This window comes from Protopterus annectens, chromosome 7.part0 (genome assembly GCF_019279795.1).
Source record: "Protopterus annectens isolate FY-2018-M chromosome 7.part0, PAN1.0, whole genome shotgun sequence".
Lineage (NCBI taxonomy): Eukaryota > Metazoa > Chordata > Ceratodontiformes > Protopteridae > Protopterus > Protopterus annectens.
Genome location: NC_056739.1, coordinates 855,310,186 through 855,323,069, shown reverse-complemented (window position 1 = coordinate 855,323,069; position 12,884 = coordinate 855,310,186). Strand labels below are relative to the sequence as shown.

Sequence of the window (12,884 nt, the reverse complement as noted above, 5' to 3'; positions counted from 1 at the left end):
TTTAGCAGTTTATTTCTAACTTTAAAATAACAATCCCTCAGCTTTTGGAACATATCTATATGTAAAAAGCATGCTTCTCTGTAGTGGTCTGTTACTGAGACATATCTAAGCATCTTTTCATTAAAGCAGGTCTCCATCAAACTATCTTAATATCGCCAGAAGACATGCTGTTCATTTTTTTTTTGTATTTGCTTATAGATTTGACTCCCCAAAACTCATTGTTTTTGGTCAGATCAAGAAAGAAATGACTTAGGACTATAGTATTCTTCATTGCACTCATGTATTGTAACATAGACATATAATTTCCTGCAATGACAGCTGGGTAAATGATCAACTTTGTAGGTTTACTTGTGAAGAAGGGTGTGTTCCATACCGTGGAAGAACACCCTTGTCCTTTAAAGCACGTACATCCTATAGATGTGATACAGCACTTGGAGATTCATAATGGAACATCTTGTAATTCAGTTTCCATAACCAGTAATCAGTTCTCAAATCGAGCAGACATGCACTCCTACAGCTTTTCAATTAATATGTATGTGTAGAATACAATTTTGGCTTGTAACATAAAGTGTGCATGGCCTAACATCATGAGGTTTATAACATTAACTCTTCCCATATGCAGAATTAAGAAAAAAAAAACATTGTCTGAAATTGATGGAATCGGTGCACTGCCCAACACTTTTACTATCTTTATCTCATTTAATAGAGTATAATTTGGCAAGTTGTGATGTATGCAAGTTTTTGTATATTTTTTCTACTGATAACTGTGACCTCAAATATAAACCTTTAAATATACAGACAGGTCAGCCCATTTAGATCAAAGCCCATTCTTGAAGCTTTCAAAAAAAATCATTGTCTCTGGTTCTTAAAGCAAACATACCGTCATAACCAGAAGTGAGAAAAACAATTATTATCAATATAAAATAATCTTGATGCTAATTTAACATCCTCGTAAAGTAGACATAACAACCAAAATGAAAATGAGCTCCATTAAGGAACTCAAGACATTCCCCTGGGGGGAAATGGTCTACTCCTGTAGAACCATCCTTTGTTAGAACATTATGAAAAACTCTGTTAGCCGCCAGCACTGAAGCATGAAAGCACAGCTTTGTGAACTACCCAGTCGATAATTTGAGCTTTTTGAGAGCTGTAGGATGATGGGTCTTAAGTGAATCTTTCTCCCCTCTTTGTTTTTTGAATGTAGGTAGGCATAAGGACTGTTTTTCAGGCAACTACTAAAATCTGTTTTCTGCTCCATTAAATTACTAATGGCTAACTTTAAAAAAATGAAGATCAGTTCTGTCAGAACAGGAGCAGCTATACCATGTTTATTAGCATAAAAATCTGGCTACAGACAAGAAAAGAAAAGCAAATGGTTGATAAATCTTTCCTGCCTCCTGCAGCGGAAATGTTAGATAAACTGTTGTGGTTTTTAATGAATATTTTATGACCCAGAAAACCAGTGTTTGATTAGAAGGCATGAAAGTTGGAGGGAAAGGGCCAGGAGGGTGGGAGTGGATCATCATATTAGTCACCCATCCTGAGGGGAGGGAGGTGACATCCATTGGGAGCTGTAGGTGGTGCAGCCTGCAGAATTTGGACCAGAGAGATGTGCTTCTAGTTAGCAGATGCCCCTCCCTTACAAGACTGGTAGCCTGTCATCTCTCAAAGCTGCTGCAAGCGGGTCAGATCAAGCAGGCTAGGGAGAAGAATTCCTGTGTCTGCACAGATGACTTCTGTGCATGAAGTATTGTTTGAGGCTTTTGTAGAATTGAGTGTGTGACTCGGTCATCATAACTGATAGCTGGCAAACATGAGTAGAGACTTTAAAAAATATATACGAGTGTAGGCTTTAAAAAATATATACGAGTGTAGGCTTTAAAAAATATACACGAGTGTAGGCTTTAAAAAATATACACGAGTGTAGGCTTTAAAAAATATACACGAGTGTAGGCTTTAAAAAATATACACGAGTGTAGGCTTTAAAAAATATACACGAGTGTAGGCTTTAAAAAATATACACGAGTGTAGGCTTTAAAAAATATACACGAGTGTAGGCTTTAAAAAATATACACGAGTGGAGGCTTTAAAAAATATACACGAGTGGAGGCTTTAAAAAATATATCTAAGGTGAATATTTGGATTTACCATTTGAACCCAATTTATTTTTCCTTTGAAGTTTATTCAGTTTTTGCACAGTTCCCTTTGCATAGCTCTATTCAACTTCTCAAGTAATTCTATTTCTTCAGATAACACTTATAATTACAAAGATTTTTAGTTGTGTTAAATTTGGACCCATTACTGCTTGATTTATTTTGTATAACTGATTTTCTTGTTCAGTTAACATTTAGAAGAGCAGTTTTATTATCATTCCATTTAAGTACAAGTCTGTGCAGGAGCAAAACGCTTCAGAATCTTTGACTTAAATTTTCTGTATTAAAATTCTGTCTAGATTTTAGATGCTAAATAATTGCAAACATCATACACTGATGAATCTGAAATTTCTGATTATCTTTGTGGATGAAACCGTAACAGTTATTTAAATTCTCAGACTAAAGTACAGGTTTTGGAATAGCAAGACTAAATGTGTGAAGATGAGGGTTGACTTGTACTGGTTGACTTGTACTAAGACAAAGATCTCTCTCTCTCTGAGTATTCCTTTTTTCCAGAGGCGTATCAATCTCAGAGTTAGTTGATGATAGGGGTGTATGGTGCAGCCTCCCATATTGGTTGTGGTGCAGGGGGCTTCTCCTTCTGCAAAAAAAAAAAAAAAACTTACTATTACAGGCCACAAAAATTAGAAAAGGGAGCCAAACACCATGCAGGCAACAGCACTCGATAAGTAACAAGTGGCTAGTGATCAATTACTTTTAAATTGCATATCACAGATAGCCCATGAAAAGCGACTAAGTTGTCAATTAGTAATACTGTGATAGTGATTTCTTAGGAAAAGTGACATGCTGAACTAAATAAAGTCTGGGTCATTCATCAAGCACTAAGGAATCTGAGCAAAGTCCATCAATGTTTGAAATACCTAGTGACAAGCTCTTTCAGTGACATTAAAGAGATGCTGAGCTTTTCATAAATAAGGTAGTCTGCTTTTTAAGGAACCCTTCTTGGGAGATCAGGAACACTAACAAACAGCTATTTAACAATCCTAATTTTTGAGGTTCTTTCATTAGAAATAACTTGGCTCTTAATTTGGTAATATTGTAACTCCTGCCCAGATTTGTCAACTCTCCCCTCAGATAAAATACTGCCTGTAAAACAATAGTTAGTTATGAGGTCCAAGATTCACTCAGAATATTAATGTTGTATTTGTTTGTATATTTCCAAAGTAAAAACTCTTCTAATGTACAGTGACAATTTTGGTTGTGTAATAAGGCACAATAAAGCATAACTTGAGTGTTAGCAAATTTAGATACAGAGTATCTTTGCAACTTTCTAATCAAAGTCAAGCGCGCATGCTATGCAGGTGTACACACAAATAACATACTGTCTTAACAAAACTGGAAACTCTAATCTTTAGAGACCTTAACATTCCTAAGTTTTGATGTAAATTGAACATATAGTCACTGTATGTTTACTATGAAAATATTGAGGTACAGTCCAATGCAAGCAGAATTTTTCTATTAAATGGTACCACCCTTGTGTGTGCTACTAGCATGCATACCTACAAAAGAAGGTAAGTTCATTGTGTATCCTGACATGGGTCCATTAATTCATATTCCTGGGTTGTTATTTTGACTTTTGCTTTATCTTTCCATTTCATGTATCTTAACATCCTGTGCACTATAAGGTTATTGACCATTTGTAGTCATAGCTAGACGAAATTTAGTCCAGTAGGCAGGACTGACAATGTAAACAATTTTTATAAAATAAGATGAAGTGTCTTAAGAACCTATTGATATTAATTGGATTAGTTGCAGAAAAGGCATTTGATAGGGTTAGCTTAAGTTTTTTTTGCAAAATGCATGGAGAAATTTCATTTCTTGCTATGTTGGAGCAAAATCTTTATGAAAGAATGCACAAAGGAGCAAAAGCCAAAAAATTTAAATGGGTGTTTGGTGGGGGGGGGGGGGTAGAGTACCTGTCCCAGGGAACATGACAAAGAATGACCCTTCTCCCCATTATTGTTTATTCTGTATCTAGAACCATTAGGTGTGGTGATTAAAAAAAAAAATCAATTAAAAGACTACGGAAGGCAGGAAATGAAATGGAGAAGATTGCACTATATGCAGGCAATGTAATAGGTTCATAGGTTCATACTAGGCTATCTGCCTAGGGCATTTATAAGCCTAGCCAGAGTGTGTTTGGCTTTCGCCACCCATTTTAAATTAATTTTGCTATGCCCTTTTTCGAGGTTAGTATACTGTGCCTCTGTCTAACAGTGACACAGAAGTGATACCCGGGGTAAACCTACAATCTCCCATCCACTCATCAAGATTCTTCTTGAAGAGAGTCAATGAGGGACTCTGCCTAACCTGGACTGGGATTTTATTCGAGTGAAGGGAGCCTCTGGGTTATGAATCTGTCCCTGCAGCATGTCCTGTTTATTTCAGTGCTGAGGTTCAAGTCTCTCGAGCGCGTAGCTCGATGGGATTTGGATTTTCTGAGGTGCAGCATGTCCATTAATTCCGGGTTGGACATGGCTTTATACGTCAGGCACAGATTGCCTCTGAGCAGGCGGTATGCCACTGAGTAGAGCTGGAGTTTCTTTAACCGGGCAGCATATGGCATCTGTTTGAGCCCTTTGATCCTCTTGGTGAGGTACTTTTGAGGTGTTTCCAGTTGCTGTAGGTGTCTGGTAAGGTACATCCCAAAAGGGGCATTGTACTCTATTATGGGCCTGATGAGGGATGAGTAAAGAGGCATGATGACCTCCCCTGATCTAGATGTGAATCCCTTCATGATTAGGTGGGCTATATAAAATGTCTTTCTAACCACTTTGGCCACGTGGTTGTCAAATGAGAGATTGCTATCAACTTGGGTCCCCAGGTCCCTAATTACTTCTTCTGTACTTAATGGATTACCACCTATGTGGTAATTTGTGGGCACTTTGTTTTTGCCAAATGGGATGACTATACACTTTTTGGCGTTTAGCTTGAGGCCATGGCTCTGGCACCAGTTGCCTGTTTCTATGAGGCCCTTTTGGAGGATGCTTGTGTCGGCTGGAGAGTCGATTATGGCGCCCAGTTTGCAGTCATCTGCGAACTTGGTCAGCCACAGTCCTTCCGTGTTGGCCTGTACCTCCGAGAAATATATACCGAACAAGAGAGGTCCCAGGACTGAGCCTTGTGGGATGCCACTTGTAACTGGTTTGGAGTCTGACATGGCTCCAGCAATTCTAACCATGTGGGTTCTGTCCTTGAACCAGTTTGCAACCCATCTAGTGATATAGGCGTTTATATTTAAGCTGGTGAGCTTATCTATAATGCCCGAGTGGGGTATTGTATCGAAGGCTTTTGTGAGGTCCAGGTAGGCTGTGTGGACCACCTTCCCCTCGTCAATGGCCTTGGTGACTGTTTCAAAGAAATCAACCAGGTTTAAGAGGCAGGATCTGCCCTTAAAGCCGAACTGGGTAGGATCCAGTGTTTGTATGTCCCCAATATCTTTATTTATGAGGTCCGTGATGATCCTTTCCATAGCTTTGCAGACCAAGCTAGTCAAGCTTATGGGGCGATAGTTTCCAGGATCCGTTGAGGCACCACCTTTGTGGAGAGGGACCATCTTACACATTTCCCATCAGAGAGAAAGACTTAGAGTGTTTGAAATTTTAGATAACTTTGGGAGATTGGAAAGTTATAAAATAAATGAAGCCAAAACTAATGTGATCGTTAAGAATAACTTGCCGGCATTTGAGAGAGTGCAAAAATCTCTCTCTTTTTTTTCTGTCTCCGGGGCTTGAGGATGAGATATATAGTTAGGTATACAGATTACAAGGAGCACAGCTGCAATGAAGATGTGGAGGAAACTAGACAGAAAATATTAAAACTAGCAATGGAGTCTTACAAGATCAGCTTAATTTCAGTAATCCCAGTGTGAAAAAACTACGAAATAAGAGCCAGTCAGTAACATTGTTGGCTTTAGTAAAATTCAGTTACTGGCTAGTAAGTACACTGCCTGGGTGCCAGCAAAGAAGAAATTTTAGAGAACTTGAAAAAAATTAACCAGAAAAGGTGAGGAGAAGACAATGGCTGGGAAGAATCCCACAGCTGTTCAGCAAAAAGCAGTTTAAGGTTCCACTTTGATACATGAGATGACTTCCAGTTATTTAGAGGAAAAAATAAATCAAATATTCACCTTCACTCTTTCATTTGTTATCACCTGTGAGTACATTTGCTGAAATAACAAAAGAGTGGAAGAAATAGAAGTTGTTTCGCTATTCAGATGAACTGATAAAACTACAAAAAATCAAAGGGTGAAATGAAGAAAAGGCTGGCTGAGTATGAGTTTTTTTTCTCAAGAAGAGCTTTTTTCCAAAATGGGAAAGTTAAAAGAGAGTGTGCAGTCAGAACCTAATATTTTGCTGCTGTACAAGCGAAACTGGAAGGAACATAATATAACACACAAATAAGCAACTGGACTGGTATTTCACAGCAGGATTTGTTAATTGAAATGACACAGTTGAGTGTATGCTCTAAACCTGGCCATGAGAAAGTGGCCAAGATTTGTGTTAAAGATGCAGCCAAATTAACAGAAAGAGCTGATCTTGACAAAACTGTAGCAGAAGGGATACATATTAAAAATTGGACTCAATAGTGTGCTTGTGGAAAATTATTCACTGTACACCAGATAAAGAGAAGCAAATGTATCCCAGTAATCAGGGAATAGCGAGAGGCAGGTGTGAGATTTAAGCTGCTGTAGTCAGCTGTCTTCAGAATATTTTTCCTGGAGGATCAAGTATATGTGTTTGGATGTAGAACAGGCTGAGGAGGAGATAAAATTATAGAGATAAACAATCCTTGTAAGAGAATAGCATTCACTTTAGCATGGGTGACCTTAATTTTAGGTTAAGTAATGCCTGTGGTTGCAGCTGTAGATTTGGAGGGTTAAACTTCATTTTTGATGATTTACATAGTTTTATGCGTTTATATTAAGAAATTGAAAGGGGTGGTGGTCTGCAAATGTTTTCTTTCTCTCAAAGGTTTTAATTAAAATAAAAAGCCTTAAAATGTGACATAGGATGATCAGAAATAACTATATAAAAGATCAGCCTGTTTAACATTAGTGTGTGCAGTTAACAGAATTGCACATTTAAAAAAGTTATCATATATACATACACGTAGCGTTTTGTAAAATTCTACTGCCAATCATTAGCGGACTGGAGTTCCGCTGTGGCGACCCCTTACCAGGAAGAGCCGAAAGACAAACAAACATACACATAGACATGCTCGCGCGCACACACACACACACACACACACACACACACACACACACACACACACAAAATCTAGGGAAGAATAGCTTTTGTCATAATGGCTACACTGTCCATATCATCTTGGAACTTAACTACCCTTACTGGTATAGACAAAAAGGGTAGTTAAGTTCCAAGATGATATTGACAGTGTAGCCATCATGACTAAAGCTATTACTGGTATAGACAAAAAGATACTGCGGTGGTAGTGCTGCGGTAGCGTTGTCGCCTCATAGCAAGACGTTGTCCCGTTTGATTCTCAGCTAGAGCGTCCTCTGTGTGGAGGCATACATGAATGGGGCATGCCTTCGTTGAAGGTTGTGTGTCAGGGCTGGTAACCCGGTACATAAAAATCCACCACCAGTCATTAGCGGACCGGAGTTCCGCTGTGGCGACCCCTAACCTGGAAAAGCCGAAAGACACAAACAAACTGGTATAGACAAAAGAGTATTAAATTAGATTAAGAAATGCAGAGTGCAAATGGCAGTGCTGCAGGTGACTCATTTGGAAAGATGAATATGTGAATTTCACAAAGGATTATGTGATGAATAGTTATCAGAAAATCAGGGATAAAGCAAAATGAGTAATTATACTAATTGCTAGCAGGACTGCTATAGTGAAACAAGACTAAGAAAAGACAATAACAGTAGATTTGTGGTAATAAGGGGCTATTGGCAAGGGTGGATTACGCTGACATGTATTCATATTCCACCTAATACTGCTATTATGGAGCTTAAGAAAATTTGGGGAAAACTAAGCTTTCATCAGGGAATATTACTAGCGGATGGGGACTGTAAAGTGATTTGCAGTAGTGAGGATGTATCAGGGGAACTTAGAAGGGAAAATATAACAAGAGAGTAAGTTTCCGAAGAAATTTATGACTATATTTAGTGTGGAAGATGTGAGTTGATTAGTAGGAACTCGTGCAGTTTATAAGGTAGAATAACTGGAATAGACTAGATAGAAATTATTTCACAGAAACGTGTACATTTAATAGACACCTTCAACAGACGTCCAGTAAAGTTTCATATCATGCCCTAACTAAACAATGCAGGGTAGTAAAGTAAAAATGAGACTTTGGCACTTTCCCATCTACCTGATAAAGAGGATTTTAGAAATGAGTAGTGGACATTTTCAGAAGTTATAGCTAGTGAGTGGGATAAAATGAAATCTGAGTTTAAAAATAGTGTAGAACTCGGAGAGAGAAAGAGATGGTTAAGAAGTAATATGAATAAGGGGCTGCAAAGGTTAAAGTATTGCAGAATAAGGAACATCTCTCTTAGAACAGGAAGAGTAGCAGATGCAGAGTACTAAAAGAGAAAATAAGGGAGTATCTAGATAATATGCACAGGTTTATAAAGATTGATATTAAGTGACTATTTTGTTAACTCTGGAGCACACAAACTGTTAAGAGTGGTTGGGGCAGCGGAAAGTAGAAAGGGTTGTTGCCAAATTTAAGGAGCCCATAACAAGAAAAATAGCTAGAGATTTTATTTATTTATTTTTTTATTTTTTTTTATTTTTATTTTACATTTGTTGACTGGGATAGTCCAACTGGATATATGTCCATTTTCAGTGGAGGCCCGGGGAGAAAAGCTCCAAGGAGACAATTTACAGACACACAGATAATTCAAGGATACATATTTCAACTGGGCCCATTATGTATGTAATTGGGCACACATAAAGGAAGTAAGCATCAGCGAGGTACAGTTGACAAGAAGTATGTAAATAACAATACATAGTGCAGAATAACACAGATATGCCAACATTCTTCAGTTGTGGTATACAATTTTATGAGGATAAAACATGAGGTATTTGTTAAGCCAAGAATTACAGTAGTGTAGACATGGTGCAAGTATTAGTCTGGTGAGGAACAGGGACATAGCCATTTTATGCTGAGGTAAGATTTGAGAGTTATTTTAAATTTAGAAAGGGATGCTTCTAGGGTTAAGGATGTAGGCAGGGAATTCCAGATTTTGGCTATGGAAGAAGAATATAGGGAGTCGCCAGCATGGTTGTGAGATCTGGTAACTGCTAACAGTAATGGAGCGGAGTTGCCTAGGACAGGAATACTGTTGGATTATGTTTCTTAATGAAGGTGTTGTGCTTGGGTGATTGAGTAGCTTGTGTGTGATAACCAGCTGGTTTATAGGTTAGTAGATTTGGTAGTGCAAGCCAACCCAGTTGCTTTAGGTTTTGTTAGTAATGAGTTCTGAAGGAGCTGTTGTTGGCAAATTTGGCTATCTGATTATAGCAGGAGGTCAATTTATTGGTTTCTGTTTTGGATAGGTTGTTCAAGATTGGTGATGCATACAGTAGAGTTGAGAGAAGGTGTGTTTGTGCTATTGTAGTTCTAGCATTCTGGGTCAGGAATGATTTGTGCTTGTAGAGACTTCCCAGCTTTTTGTTAGTATTTTTATGGCCAGATTAATGTGTGCATCAAATTTGAGCTTATCAATAGTGATACCTAGAAGTTTTGTCAGGTGAAATAGGGGTCCCGTTTATTGAGTGGATAGTAAAGGAGGTGGTGGGGGCAGTAGTGATTGAGGGATGAAATATATGAGGAGCTTAGTTGTTTTTTGGGGGTTGAGTATCGAGGCATTCTCAGTAAGCCAATTTTCGACTGAGTGAAAATTTTCCTGTTTTTTTTTTGTGTAGAGTCATCAGCCTATTGGATAAGGTTTGAACTATTTACAGCTGAGTAGAGATTGTTAGTAAAAATTAAGAATAGTAGGGGGCCCAGTATAGATCCCTGAGGTACACCAAGTGTCACAGGTAAGAGAGGAGACAAGTTATTCCATAGTACTGCCTGTTGTCTTTTGCTGAGGTAGTTCTTAAACCAGGAGATTGCCAATTTATCTAGGCCTAAGATAGAAAGCTGGGAGATAATTTTTTCATGATTAACCATGTCAAATGCCTTTGATAGGTCTAGGAAAAGGGCTGCAGAAAGCTTACCATTATTTCTGTTGTGATTAATGGTATCAGTGAATGCTAGCAGGGCAGTGGTTGTGCTATGACCTGGACGGAACCCGTGTTGGGTTTGTGATATGAGTTCTTGATTAATAAGGTGGGTCATTAATTGTTTGTGAATACATTTCTCCAGTATTTTAGCAAGTGGGGATAGGATAGCTATTGGCCTGTAGTTGGATATAGCATAAGAATTGCCCCCTTTGTGAAGGGGTATAATATAGGCTGTTTTCCAGATCAAGGGTACTAAGCTTTCAGAGATTGATCTGTTTATTAGGATAGAGACTGGTATGGCTGTTTCAGTTGCTGCCAGTTTTAAGAATTCATTGGGGAGGAAGTCTACTCCTAGTGTTGGTTTTAATTGAGAGAGTAATTTTCTTATGTAGGAGGTTGGGGTGGGTTGAAGCGTAAAAGTTAGGCTGTTATTAGGTTTGGGGTCGACAGTAGTGGTTTTGGTATGAGTTTGTTTTTGTGAAAGGGCAAGTATGGTCTCAGTAAAGAAAGAATTGAATGATTCATCTATGTTTTTTTTCATTAACCCTGTTATTGGGGGGTGGAGTGGTGATTTTTCCAGTGTATAGTAACCTGTTTAATCCTGCCCAGAATTTTTTTGTGGTGTTCATGTGTTGATTTTGGTGGTTAATAAAGTAATTTCTTTTATCTTGCTTGACTAATTTTTTGGTTAGATTTCTAATCTGTTGGTAGGTTTGCCGTGTACTTGGAGTTTTGTTGGATCTCCAGGTTTTCCAGGCTCTATTCCTTTCTGTTATTTTTTGTCTTGTTTCCTAGTTAACCATGGAACTGCTTTGGATTTAACTCTGGTAGTTCTTTCTGGAGCATGCCTATTTAGTATTTCTAGAAATGTGGAGTTAAAGTGATTGGTGGCTTCATCTAGAGGCAGGTAATATCGTTGGGACCAGTTGTAGAGTTTTAGGTAATTTAAGAAGTTTGATAGGTTAAAGTGTTTTTTGTTTCTAATTGTTTGGAGTATAGGGGGTTGGGGGGCATTGGGAGTTATGTTTAAGTAAGAAGGTAGCCTGATAGTCGCTTAGTGAGTCAGGAAGTGTGCCTGCTAGGTAGGAGGAAGGAATTTTATTCAGTAAAATCCAGTGTAGAAGAGTTCCTTTTTTACTATTGTTGGTTACTCTAGTGGGTTCTTTGATTAGTTGAGAGAAGGAAGCTATGTTGATATGATTAGTGGGAGCTTGGGAAGAGCATGTGAGCCAGTCAATATTAAAGTCCCCCTAATACAATAGTCTCATGTGGCAAGGTTTGTGGTAGCCATTGTAATAAACTTTCCATGATAGGGATATTATTACCTCTGGGGATGTAACCTGTTACTAAGTTGATAGTTTTGTTGTTGCCTATCTTGAGATTAGTCAATAGTATTTCTGCTTTGTCCAAGGGAGGTATTGGTAACTCAGTTTTAGCTATAGTAAGTGTATTTTTGTAAAGCAGAGCAATGCCACCGCCCTTCTTTTTCAGTCTATCTTGTCTAAGGATAATGTATCCAGGTGTCAGGATTTCTGTATCTTTAGTAGTTTATTTTAGCCATGTTTCTGTTAAGCAGATTATGTCAGGGTGATATTGTGTGATTAGACTATGAAGTTCATGTATTTTATTGTTTAAGCTCCTGATGTTTAGATTTAGGAGGAGTAGACTATTTGCTGGCCTGATAATAATTTGTGTGAGTTTAGGAAGCTGTTGTGCCTTACTTAAGGGATTTGTATCATAGGGGCCTGGGTTTGGGTGGATATCACCATCCCTTAATAGTAGTTGTTGGTTTGTTTGTATTAGTTTTGCTAGCTTTTCTAGTATTATTATGTATTGGTTGCAGTTGATTTGGGTTGGGTGTTGATGTGTTTCAGAAGGGTATGGCTTATGTGTGTAGTATTTAATAAGGTAGGGCTTATTATTAGGGGGGTAACTGGGTGGGATGGGTGTGATAATGAATGTGGATTTATGGGTGGAGGGGTTGTTTTGTAGAGAGTAATTGTAGGAGGTGGTGAGGTAGATAAATGCTAGGAAGAGTAGTAGGAGCATTTGCTGGAGGAAGTTTTTCATAGTTACAGGGGAATAGTTAATTGCTAAGAAAGTGTATGGGTGGTGTGACTTAATGTGTAGGGCTAGTTAGGAATGTGATTGGTTTTTGGAATTGCAAGAGGCGGGAAGGATGTAGATTGGGTGTAGGTTGAAAGGGGTGGGAATTGGTTAGGTATGAATGTAGTTGATGTGGGGGTGGGTGGGAATTGGGGGAAGGGTAGGGGAGCGGAGTGAGCCAGAGCATAGCGAGGGCGAACGGACCAGGGGCAGCCGAGCTGGCAGGTAAGCCCACAAAAAACTATTAGACCTGAGCATAAGAGTAAGTTGGTTATATTACAAGGTTTTGTTCTTTTCCAGCTTAAATATACCTTATGATTAGTTTTCCTGTTCTGCAGTAGTTATATCTTCAGCTAGGGTTAGTTTTATTCCAGCAGCTTAAGGCTCACTGTAGACAGGA

General features: G+C 38.5%; 1 protein-coding gene across 2 annotated transcripts in view; it reads left to right on the top strand.

Moving 5' to 3' along the window:
- Positions 1-12,884, top strand: part of NOL8 (nucleolar protein 8) — a 1,174,909-nt gene that overhangs the window by 111,069 nt on the left and 1,050,956 nt on the right. The gene's annotated exons all lie outside the window — the stretch shown is intronic.